The following is a 13,910-nucleotide window of genomic DNA, read 5'->3' on the forward strand; positions in this document are numbered from 1 at the left end:
AAAGCAATTGTTAAGGAACGTGCATAATTAGAAGACCTCTTCTGAAAGGACTTGTTATCCTTCCCTTGTTTTTGCTCGTTCTCATGCCCACCAGACTTAGCCTTCTTGCTTAAATGTTCCTCACGGTCTTTTTTCTTTTCATTCTCAACCTGTTGAGCATTTATCATTAATCTAGAAAAATCTATGTCAAAAATCATTAGCATTGCCTTATATTCTTTCTTTACATGTTTGCCCAGGCTAGAGGCAAACTTCCTCATCTTGGCCCTCATATGAGGAATCATTTCTGGGGCATATTTGGACAACTGAATAAACTTTAAACTATACTACTTCACAGACATGCTCTCTTACTTGAGGTTCACAAATTCCTCAACTTTTGCTTCTCGTAGCTCTTGGGGAAAGAAATGATCAAGGAAGGCACTTTCAAACTCATCCCAGCTGCAGGTCCAGCATCCTCACAGCGAATATACACTCACTGGTCATATAACACATTTGCCACATCCTTGAGCTGGTAGGAAACCAATTCAACACCCTCAACTTTGGTATTATGCATCGCTTTCAAGATCTTCCATATCTCATCAATGAAATTTTGAGGATTCTCCTCAACCTTAGACCCTGTGAGACTAGTGGGTTCATCCTTAGAAAATCTCTAACCCTTATGGTGGCAGATGACTCTTGAGAGCTAGAGCTAGAAGTTGGTGAACTATAGTTACCCATCTGGGCAGCTACTAGGTGAGTGAGCATGGCAATAACTCCTCTGAATTCCACCTTCGAAGTAGGAGTCGTCTGAACAATAGGTATTTGGGCTACCTCAGTAGACCTTGTAGGTCGGCCCCTAGTTCTCGGCGGAGGCATATTTAACTGTAGAACCTCAGTGCTGGCAGTGTTCCTCTAACTGGCTATACGTTTAGGAGGCATGGTCTGCAATGTGTAAACGCACGAATTAGAAATATAGTTTTATAGAGTTAAACTCTATCGCACGAACTAGATTATGAAAGAAGTGAAATAATTTCTAATGTCCTATAGCCTCCTAATTATAAGTGTGGTGTACGACACATCCATAAACAAGACTCTACTAGACACGGCCTCATAGACACCCTAGGACTCTTGAACTCTGTGCTTTAATACCAAATTTGTCACACCCCAAGAGAGTACCCTTAGCGTGGCTGACACTCATAAACCATCCCTAGCCTCTGAGAGAACTATTTGGTCTCATCACTCATTCATTCATCAATGAAAAACTTAAGTGAAAATAAGAATACTTATGTGGGCTCTTCATCATCAACATCAAAGAAAAGAAATAATCCTCAAAAGAAGTACTTTCGAAGGAGAAGTACTCCAATTACATAATCAAACTCTATTTATGAAACCTCTAACCCTATCAAACATTGCCAATGACATGTCCATGGCTACCTCAAAAGAAACATAGTACTTAATAATAATAAAAGGATAAAGAGTTCCTCCGAATACAAGAAAGACTCACCATGTAGGGACCATGTTCCTCCTTGATCTCCTCCACGTGGCTAACTCAGATTAGTTTGAAGATTGCTTGTGGTGATTTCCCATGTTTCAGGAACAACATCCTTTTTATTCTAGCTTATGTTATGTAGAGTATTAAGATTTCTATTATGACATTTCTTGACACTTATTTTGAGAGTGAGTTAGGGACATGTCTTAGCCCTCGCCAAGTCTGTTATTAGACACAAATGGATAATGTTTTGAAGTTGTTAATGACTCTTGTTCTATGATGTTTCCCTTAGTCCCGCTTCCCTTTTCATTTCCGCTTATTTTCAATGTCATTACCTGTGAAAAGTTAAATGAATGCTAAGAGGCTTAGGTGAGATACCTGCGGGTGTCTTATTCGTCGTGTCGCGTCTAGGGATTAGGCTTGGATCGTGACACTTCCATGCTTGCCTCTTGCAATATTACATGCATCACTGAAATTTGCACTCCAAATACTCTGTTTTGATCCTACCTAGCCTGAATCCTTTAGACTTCAAAATTTATCTCCGCACCTCCAACCTAACATTAATTTTGTTGTACATCTCATCAATCAAATATTATGTCGTCTTGGCAAAATATTTCCACTCAAATACCCACATATAATAGTTTAACATAATTTACTTGGAAATTAGTACTACCTTTAATTAAAAGGAAATGGTATATTATTACTCTCTCCATTCTAAAATAACTGAATTATTGGAGTATTTTTTAGTGTTCAAAATAATTAAATTGTTCACTATTCAAGATAGATGTTGAAAACTTTTTTCAATAATACCCTTTATTAATTAAATTTCCAAGGTTGAGTTTCAAGAATAAATTAAATGAGTATTGAAAGTTAGCATGGAGTTTGAAAAGGAAAAAAATTACTAATTTATGTCTTTGTTTTCTTTTCTTATGATGTGTGTCATACTCCAACCATTAAAGAATGTTAAAGTTTTAAAATTTTGAAAAAATTTTAAGTATGTCTTGTTGGGTTAGGTTGAATTCGAAATTGAAAGATATTGAGTTTTGATATCTAGCTCGGAGGGATGCTACTATTGAAATTTGAGCTGATTTCGTGAAAAATTGAAGAGGTTGAAAATTTGGAGTTTTTGGTATTACTTATTTGTACTTGGTGTTCTTGAAGATAAAGAAGCAAAAAGAGTACATTTGATTCAAAACTCCAATAAAAAAGTGTTAAAAGTTGTTTTTGTGGTTTTCTAAAATTAAAATTAAAAAATAATGGCATATATAAGCCTTTTCTCAAACGACAATGGCATAGATGGACCAAACTTTTAACGGATGACATAAATTAGCCTTTTCTCAAAAGTTTGATGACATATATGAACTTTTCCCTTTTAAAAAATAAATATCAAACATAGCAATATATATATATATATATATATATATATATATATATATACCTACAATAACATATTCAGTTAAACTCCACCAAGTAAAATTAGGAGAGGGAGATGTATATACACTTTTTTTCAGAGGGTGATATATATGCATGCTCCTATCCAAAACAAGTATTTTTTCCCTTTCTCGGCCGCTGACATCAGCACATCCAACTTTATTATGTCAGCATTATAGCGGCGACCAGTTATTCTTTTCTGTGTTTACTTTATTTGTCTTTTTTAACTAACTATTTTAATAAAAATATTTTAAAAAGTAGCTTCTTCTTTTTCTAATTTCATTTTGTTTTCATATTGTTATTTTTATTTTCTAATCTCAAAATAGGTAAAATAGCAAAATAAATCCACCTCAAATATTAATTAAATGACGGTCTCAACCCGAATATCTATACACCCCCCCAACCCAACCCAACCAATTAACTCGACTGGCCCTATTCAAAATCGTTAGCGGATTTTTAATGAGATGGAATTGGTTGCGGCTTGACCCATTTGACATGTATACCATGAACACTGAGGGGTCATTTGATACGAGGAATAAGAGATAATAATCTCGAAATAAAATGTAAGAAAAAATTATCCTTCATTTGATTAGGGATATTAGTTAGTTTCGAAATTATTTATATCATTATTTATTCTATAATGCTGGGATAAGTCATATCATATATATAATGGGACAACTAATTTCATAAAATATTTCAATTCATGGGATAACTTAATTCGTCTATCCTATCCCTATACCAACGACCCCTAAAAGGGTTAATTCTGTTGTTTTAACTTATTGTTGTCTAGCCTGTATTTTATTTAGGAATGACAATGGGGTGGATTACAAGCTTTTCGAGCAGGGTGGGTTATAGCTTTTGCGAGGTCGGAGCAGTGATGTTACACCCCAGAAATTTTTTGTCTTACTATGGCTATAGATGGCTTAACCGTGAGCTGAGGTAGAGCCCACTTAATGGATTTTTATAAAAAGGACATATGATAATTTATATGGATAATGTATGTGAAGTTAAACACAACTCAAGGAGGACCCTTGAGCCAAATCCAAGTGTGAGCCTTCCAAAAAGATGTTTTTAAGTTATGTTTTTGGGCAATCTGACTTGGGGAGACCATAACGCCATCATGGCTCAGGAATTTGGGAAACCTTATAAAATAAAAGTTGTAGATAATTGGATTATCTTTCCAACCATAGGTTGTGGGAATTTATTCGATATCGGTATCAAGAGATATGACTATTTTACTGAACAAAGATGCTGGCTGCGAATTTTAATTCCGAATTTTAAAAATGGCTCGACCGGTTTTCAAATTTCTACTAATATAAAAATATTAATCGAGATTAGAGATTAATTAACCATGGTTGAATTATTAAGTGGGAATTTGAGATTAATTGAGATGAATTAAATTAAATAGTGGGATGAAAAGTGGTCCCCACTGCCACATGGCAAAATTTTAATTGGCCCATGCTTTAGTAGGGGACATCTAGTCACCTTGGACAGCACACATGGTCTACATTTTAACCAAAATAGCAGCTAAAAACGTGTCCCAACTCCAGAATGTTCAAGAAAGAGAGAGAAGCCCTCATCTTCTCCAAATTTCCTAAGCTTTTGAGAAAGAAAGAATGGAGAGAAGTAACGAGAGAGAGAGGCGGACAAGCTTGAGAGTGAGGAAGAAATTGGGGAATTAAGTGTGGTGATTATTCAAGGTTATGGAAGCAAGGATGGATCCATTAGAGAAGCAAAAAAAACGTTTTTGACCAAGCCCTCAAATTTTCAAGCAAATTGTGTCATAAAAGCCTAAGGTAAGATTTCATCTCCTTTTTCGTTTTTCCCTCATCTTGAAGGTAATTGAAGCTTGTGTGAGTTGATGAATGTATGAAATTATGGGTGTTGATGTTGAGGCATGGTAGAAGACATTTGGGGCTGTTTTGGTATGGAAAATAATGAATTAATTTTGCTTAGTATTTGATTGTTATTGTTATGGATTTTGGGATGAGAATGAAGGGATTAAATGGTTAAAGTTGAGGTTGAAATTCGTTTGTGGGCTATGGTAGGACTTGTGGTGATATTAACATGGCTTTCTTGAATTTAAATGAGTGATGTTTATGTTGAGGGGCTGCTGCAATAGGTCATGAAAATTGTTGAAAAATAGTATGAAATAAGGTGTAAAAATTATAGGTGGTTTGCTTGGCTTGTGGTAGGTGTTCATGAGGTTTTTGAGCATCTTTATGTTGGTAGTTAAGGGCTATTTTGATAGGTTGTTATTGTTATTGTTGAGATTGGAGGATTAATGAAAATGAAGGTCATATGTTGCACTATATGTTGGTTGGGCTGTTTTAGGATTGTTTCAATAAAACGTTAACACTATGAATCATTAAAGATAATTGGAAGATGTAGTAGTTGTATGTGGATTGAAATTGTTGTTGAGTGTTATGAATGTGGACTGACTTAACTTACCAATAAGGTTATAATAAACATATTAACTTGTATTAAATGGACTTGGAAGCAAGAAAATCCCATGATTAGTGTTGGTATTAAAATGGACAAATTTGGAGTATTTTTGAATATCGTCTTGGCTTGTCTTGACATGGCATTTGAAGGTGTGATTATTGATGTTGCTTGGGGATTTTATGACTGATTTGAAAGTGGAAAAAAGTGAGCAATATAAGGGAGTTGCTGCCCAAAATTTTGTGTTTTGCAAACCCATTTTTGGATGGGACTGCTGTTAGTAAATTTAGCATAACTCCTTGTGTAAAGCTCCGTTTTGGTTGATTAAAGATGTTTTGGAAAGCTATTTGATAGAGCTAAAACTTTCATTTAGACTCTAAAACCCAGTTTTACTTTTATATACTCGAAAAAGGGTGATGAAGTTAAGGTGAAGTGCTGTCCAGTTTTTTTTTTGTTTTTGTTCGAAATAATCTACTAACGATAAAAATGTTTTATGCCTTTCCATATCTTAACCATAACGCTTAACGTATTAATATAGGTATGAGGCAGCATATACATGTTGTGTGTGGATAAACACTAAAGGTATGTAAAGCTAACCTTTCTTTCTTTTGGCATGATTTATATGAAACAAACGGACAAAGGTATAAATTCCAAAGAAGCTCATATTCTTAGAGACACTAGGATGGCTAATGTTCGTAAATTCCTAGAAATTATATCTTTATATTTTGATACATGAGTTTGATTCCAGCCATCCTATTTTGGTATAATTTATTTTTTGATATAATTCATGCTTTAGTATAATTCATAATGACAATCAAAGGTTACTTGAAATAACTATTATCTTGATTTTTAAATGATAGTTATTTCAATTATTCAATTGATCCCCATATTATGTTTTGAAATATGGAAAATGATTTCTGAAAGACTGTTTTGACATAGACCATCGTGACATAGGAAAGAAGTACACTATGATTATAGCTCAGTTTCTTTTATATGACTTGTCATCAGGATTACGCTATTGAGTCTCTATAAATATTTTTATATTTTAAATTGCATTTAGTTTCTTACTACTCTACTCGTGCATACTGTAACCATTCTTTCACTAAGCCTGGGCCAGGATATGTTATCAAGCGTACTTCTCTGCATTTTTTTGCCATGCCCCGACGTGAGGGGGCAGGTATGACATGTACATGGGTTGTGGTGTATGTTATGCCATGGAGTTATATTGTGCCATGTACATATATAATATGATATGATTTGATTTGATATGATTTGATATGTCCATCTGATATGATATGATCTGTTACGGAGATATTTTCTACTCTGGTGTTATGATGTGCTGTGGCGCCAATGACAGGAGGGCGACCACGTTTCGTTCACCGAGTCCCATGAAATGGGGCCGGATACGACATATGTATTTGCATATATGATTTGGGATTATGATAAGTATTTTGAAATTCTAAACATTTATTTCGTTTTCTGCACATACTATTCAGATTATGATTTTATTTATTACAATTCATGCTTTACATATTCGGTACATTTTTCGTACTGACCCCCTTTCTTCGGGGGCTGCATTACATGCCCGCAGGTACCGAAGTTCGATTTGCTGATCCACCTGTTTAGGATATTTGCTGCGTCGTTGACAGTGTTCCCTTGTTCGGAGCTTGTATTTTGGTACTGACTTTATCTCTGTATATTTTGATATTTTGGTCAGGGGTACGACGGGGCCCTGTCCTGTCATATGACTATGCTATTATCTGTAGAGGTCTGTAGATAGAGTTATGTTGTGGGTTTTGTATATATGGTTTGGGGTTTTGTGTGTTTTGTGACGGCCTGTCAGCCCTCGTGCCTATATCTACTTTTGTGATTTGTTTAGCAATTTCTTCTAATCACTACATATGTTTATTCGGTTAAAAAGGCTAATTTGGAATAAGGGCACGTTTGGGTGCCCAACTTGGACACCAGTCATGGCCTACGGGGTTGGGTAGTGACAAGTGCAGAGTGGGTTCAAATATTTTTTAATAAAAATCATGTGGAGGAGGCGGGTTGCGGATTTAGAATAAATCCAACGCTAAAATTCCTAACTTATTTCTTTAACTTATCTTTCTTTAGGACCTTTAGGCAAGAAAAATCAACTATCAAGTACTTACCAAATTAACCTTTTATTTGCTTTTTATAGGCTTAATCCCTTAACCTATGCCTTAAAAAAACAGTTATTTTTTGTTGTCATTATGTTATGTTAATTGAGAATGCATTTTTTTAGAATCCATTGTCATTAATCACATGTTGAGATCAACGTGATTCAAGGATTAATAAGATATGGCTAATAGCTTAATCATGTTTCTAACATGAACTTCAACTAAAATCTTTAACAGAGGTAAAAAATACTATTTCTTGCAGCAGTGATGTTTTTTTTGTTGATAGAATAATGTCACGTTCTTAGTCTTCTACTAAGCACACGTGCGGCAGTTGACAACTTGTTCACGTTCTTGCACTACTTGCTTACGGTCTTGCTAAGCCAAGTTACCCTAAAACTCTAGGAATCGCTAAGAGAATGGAAGAGAGGACACATGAGGATTGCTAGAAAAGATTGTATTGTTGAGAACTTTTGATTTTTGCTTGATGATTTTACAAATGGATGCCCCTCTATTTATGCTACTTACTTAGGAGCTAATAAATAAATAATAATTGTTAAACAAATCCCTACATATTTACAAATAAATCTTTTCTCTAGAATACTCTACAATTCTAGAATATTCCAAGGACCTTCCATATAAATATATGGAATTCTAAGGTTTTCCAAGGGAATTCTCCACATATCTCTAGAATCTTCTACCAAGGGCTACCCTTCTTTCTATGTAAGTATTCCACATGGTCAACTTTGTGTCATGTGGCGTTTATGTGGCATGATGATGTGGCAGGTCGTCAGACTGTCCCCCACTTGATGTTGCGACTTCCACAACGTATTGCTATTGCATAAACTCTCGAATCTTATTTTTGAATAGCTACAAGTCCTCATATCGTTCCCGTTCAACTTTCTCCGATAATTTCCCCTTCCAATAGACGTGAAACACGGTAATGACTTTTTCTCTTTGCCTCCCTCAAAGTTGTAGTTGTTTCCAAGAACATCGGCTCCTTTTTCTTGAGTCCCTTTACAAGCTGTATAGCTGAAAGTTGTGCTTGATCCTGATTATATGGTATAGTTACTATAGGCACCATGCAAGACCCTTCTCGTTCCATGACCCAGAGACAATGGAGGTAGGGATCGATCAAGGTATGACATTGTGTGAAGAACTCTTACCATAATAATATCAAAGATATTCATTTTTGTAATGGTAAAGTTTGTTATACCTTTCCAATTGCCTAATTTCACACCAACACTACTGACAACACCATGAGCATTTTGAGGATCGATATCCACGGTCTTGACACGAGAGTTAGTTGGAGTGAGCTTTAGCTCGAGTCTCTTTGTTGCAGCCTCAGTCACAAAATTGTGAGTTGCTCTAGTGTCCACTAGTGCATGAGCGGGCTTGTTGATGATGATAAGGTTCATGTACTGATTTATATTCTCGTTAATAACTTGGTTAGCTGACTTTGTGATGGCTCCACATAGCCCAATCACACCTAATTGAGTTGTGATTGAACTCTCATTGCACCTTCTAGTTCACGCACTATAGCACTTAGAATCTTTAAATCGGGACAATCCTTGAAAATTTGTGGCCCTCTGTATAAGTAGTATCCCTTCCTCTCGGCCTGTGCTTTCTTTTTCGTGTAGCTGTGATGACCAATTGACTTTTTGTTATCGAACTTGTGGATATCTTGAGTCTTGTAGTGTTGTTGATGTACTTCCTTGCTTTTTCCACAATCTCTTTCATCCTTAGCAATGTCATCCTCTGACTTTTTGCCTCTGTCTTCATGTATTTATCATTCCTGAAATTCATCAAAGACTCAACTTCCACTATGGCTTAGTCTACATCAATGATTTTTCAGCGTTGCAATTTCCTGCTTAGCCCAATTCTGTAACCCATCCATAAAGTAGAACAATAATTCATCGCTGGTGAGGTTGGATATTTGAAGCATAAGGATGGTGAACTCCTTGATATAGTCACATATGCTTCTTGTCTGCTTCAACTCCCAAAGTTTGTATCTTGCCTCTTACAAGATATTATTTGGAAAGAACTGTCGTTTGAATTGATCCCACGTGCTAATTGTGCACAAACCTCCCTCAACATTAGCCAATTTTTGTCTTCACCATAGCATGTCAGTGTTTGATAAGTACAACACTGCTGTAGAACTTTGGAAGATGGTCAAGGTAGCTTACTTCCAAGCCACTATACTAGATGGGCATGTAGTCGTAATAATCGGGTATTGATCTTGGTATCGTCTTCCCTTACATTTCCATATCGAAAATAGGTCTTTAGGTGCCAAAGAAAGTTCTCTACTTTCTTTGCATAATGAATCCCTTTAAACACTAGTGGCTTGGGAGCCTCGACCTTACTCTTCCTCATCACAACAACGTTTCTGGCTATCTCAGTCATGCCATCGTCAACCTGCCTTTCGAGTACCTCTATCTTTGCCTTCATAGCATCGATAGTGCTCAACGCCTACATGAGCCTGTAATCTAAGGTAACGATGGTCTACCTTGTCTCTATCTCAGTCTGCGTACGCCCATACAAGTCATTTCTAATGCTCTCGATCTCCTCAAGAGTATGTCCCTCAAGAGTATGTCCCTCAAGAAATCTTAGAGTGCCATCTACATTCCCCAAATGTTGGCCAAATATCTCAACTACATCCATCCCCACATTAACCTTCGTGACCCACTGTCTATCGAGCGAGGTGTCCTTGGGCAAGACCTCCACATCATTCTCGTTCGTCTTTGTGGTAGAAGGTTTTTGGGATGTAAGTCCTTCATTTGGCTCAACCTCGGGCGATACCTCTTGGTTCTTATTGGCGGCATTTCTCTTTTTGCCATAGCCCTTCTTACCGGCGGCATCCTGGGTGACATTGGCTTGGGTGTTAACAACATTGATTTGTCCGTCGTTTGTCATTTCCTTAGTTGCAACCTTGCTCTGATACCACGTTTTCACTTTCTTAGTCTTCTACTAAGCACACATGCGCCACTTAACAAGCTGCTCGCATTCTTGCACCACTTGCTCACGGTCTTTTTATGTCAAGTCAGCCTAAGACTCTAGGAATCACTAAGAGAATGGAAGAGAGAACACAATATGATTGCTATTAAAGATTGTATTTGTAAAGAACTTTTGATTTTACTTGATGATTTTACAAATGGAGGGACGGATTGTCACAATAAGCTGTCAAAGTCATTGTAAAAAGTGTGTTTTTGAAGAAAAATAACAACAAATTATGTGGGGTGGGTTTGGATGAAGCGGGGCGGAGCGGATTGAAAAGAGAAAATTATGCTATTGGGGCTGGTAAAAATTTTTGCGGGGTTACGCAGGTTTGTACTGCAACCATTCCTAATTATATTTTGGTTTTAGAAATTTAAAAGAATCGAAATTTCAAATTACCTTTTTAATTAACTTATGCCAGATCCTTGAGAATATTTTTACATTGTGATTAACTAAAATTGCTTGCATAAATCTTGAATTTTATAAGGCTGCACTTGAGAAATATTATTATTTCTCATTTCAGTGGCACAAGGCACATTTATATCGTATATCGTTATTTTAATGCAAATTGGTTTATATTAATAATTGTAATACTCAGCTTTTGCTTTTGGATTAATATACTACTAGCAGTCTAGCACAATTCCTTCATTTCATCAACCAGGTGGATGCTGCTGAATATATTGGTGGTGCATGTTGTTGTCAATTGCAAATGTTTCATAGGAACTATTTTTCCATTAAATTTACATGGTATATGATACCTATGGTTTACGTGAACTCAATATTTACTTTTTATTTTTTATATATGTATATATGAAAAATAATTAAATATTTAATTATAAACTTAGGATTATTGTAATTAACCCTATATATCCACTCAATTGCATAAGCTTAAAATAGCAGGCCAATAGATATATAATATGTATATAATTCATGTATAATATATTTATAATTATATATATTAATGTGTAATTTATATATATCGATTAAGAAAAGTAAGCAGTGAATTCGACTGGATATTTGTAAGAACATCCCTAAATTATATGGTCATCCAAGTATAGTAAATTATCTACTAATTAATTAAAGCCATTTATATTTATATTTATAAATAAGGCCACTCCATCAAGTTAGACTAATTCACTTATAAAGTCATTATAGACTATAGAGTGACATAATCACTTATGTTTAGCACTTTAATTAACTTCCCAACTCATAAGATTTTGACAAACTCCTCATGTGCATATAAATCAAGAATTTTATTTTTATTTCTTTATCAAATATCTTTCCTCGAAGTCCACCATTAAACACTAAATTAAGTTATGATTAGTCTGCAATAAAGATTTTGATTATGATGACCAGAATCTTGACATGCCAAAGCTTGTCTGCATTCCTTCTTTTTCTTTATAAGATTATCCTCGTTTTCAAACAATACAAGTGGTGCACTTCATTAACTATTTTTTTGTTTTTAACAAAAAGAAGAGATAATGGACTTTGAGATAACATAAATATAATTATCATCATATCCATCATCACTTTTATGAAAAGAACCTTTGAACTCATTAACCTTGGAAATTATAAGTTTTTAATTGAAATTAAAGGTAAGACATACTATGACATCATTTAATTTTTTTTTAAGAGTTTGTCGCTGCTCTCTTTTTCTTTAAGAACGCAGAGCTGATGATATATATTATTATGAGGAAACAGAGATTAAACTAAAATAGCCTTGAGGCTTAAATTAATAGAAGAAAAGTCTTTTCAAATCTTTTAAGTGTAAAAATAAAGATTTTTTATACTTAAAAATGAAAAAAATTATGTATAAAAATAAAGATCTTTTATGAAAAAGATATAATACTAAAACAAATTTATAAAGGGCTAGTAAATTATTTCTCCCGATAGTTATCAAGAAAATTATTGACGTTTGTCCCAAAAGAAGGTTGTATTTTTTTTTTCTACAAGTTGTTTGTCGACCCAACACCATGAAACATGTTCTTTTCAAAAATTGAAAAACTACTCCACAAGTTGTATACTCTCTTTACTTACAAGAAAAAAGAAAGTGTAAATATGTCATTATTAGCTTTTAGCTTACATATGCTTTCTCGTTTAATAGTTGGTCCAAAATACAATAATAATCTCATAAGTGGAGTCTAAAGATGGTAGGATATGCACAAATTTTATTCTTATCTTTGTAGGATAGCTAGAAAGATTGTTTCCGATATACTCTTGACACAACAAGACATTACCACAACAGACTAGAAAGAAAAAAAAATAACTACAACCAATGAAGCAACATATAATAATAACAAAGGGGCAAAATAAATACAACCAATGAAGCAACATATAACAATAAAAGAACTACACAAGTACTAAATAGTAATATTACTAATAAGGATAAGAGGAGACCAGCCCCAGTGTCTCCCACATAAAAGTGCTACAACACTCGGCTACCTACTAACCTTCTATCCTAACTCTCAACATCCAAATCTTTCTATTTATGATTATGTTTCGGTAAGTCGGAGGTGGTGCATATCCTATCGGATCATCTCCTCCATAGTCTCATAAGTGGAGTCTAAAGATGGTAGGATATGCACATATTTTATTCTTATCTTTGTAGGATAGCTAGAAAGATTGTTTCCGATATACTCTTGACACAACAGGACATTACCACAACAGACTAGAAAAAAAAATAACTACAACCAATGAAGCACATATAATAATAACAAAGGGGCAAAATAAATACAACCAATGAAGCAACATATAACAATAAAAGAACTACACAAGTACTAAATAGTAATACTACTAATAAGGATAAGAGGAGACCAGCCCCAGTGTCTCCCACATAAAAGTGCTACAACACTCGGCTACCTACTAACCTTCTATCCTAACTCTCAATATCCAAATCTTTCTATTTATGATCATGTTTCGGTAAGTCGGAGGTGGTGCATATCCTATCAGATCATCTCCTCCATAGTTCTTTAATTTTTCGGCCATACCTCTACCTCTGCTAATACCCACTATAGCCAACCTTTCATACCTTTTCATTGTTGCATCCATATACTTCCTCTTTACGTGCTTGAACCATTTTTGTCTCTCTATCCTGATCTTGTCCTACAGGAAACTCACTCCCACCTTACCTCATATAGCTTCATTTCAAATCATATCTCTCCTAGTAAGCTCACACATCTATATGAGCATCCTCATCTCCTCTACCTTCATCTTCTGATCATATGTGTTCTTGATTGGCCAACATCTTGTCCCACACAACAATGTTGGTCTAGCCAGCACTCTGTAGAAATTGTCCTTGAGCTTTGGTGACACATTCTTATCATATTACCCTAGAAACGAGCCTCCATTTCGTCTAACCTACTCCAATTCGATGCAAAATATCCCTGTCAATCTAATACCTTATATTATGCATCCAAGATACTTGAAGTTTTTTCTCTTAA

General features: G+C 35.0%; 1 long non-coding RNA gene across 1 annotated transcript; it reads left to right on the forward strand.

The window, feature by feature from the left end:
- The first annotated feature begins 4,573 nt into the window (after window positions 1-4,573).
- LOC129888445 (uncharacterized) lies at window positions 4,574-7,241 on the forward strand. The gene is made up of 3 exons (XR_008766665.1): window positions 4,574-4,692; window positions 5,877-5,920; window positions 6,930-7,241. It is a non-coding gene; the product is annotated as an uncharacterized LOC129888445 (long non-coding RNA).
- The last annotated feature ends 6,669 nt before the right edge of the window (window positions 7,242-13,910 follow it).

Source organism: Solanum dulcamara, chromosome 5, assembly GCF_947179165.1.
Source record: "Solanum dulcamara chromosome 5, daSolDulc1.2, whole genome shotgun sequence".
In the NCBI taxonomy this organism is placed as follows: domain Eukaryota; kingdom Viridiplantae; phylum Streptophyta; class Magnoliopsida; order Solanales; family Solanaceae; genus Solanum; species Solanum dulcamara.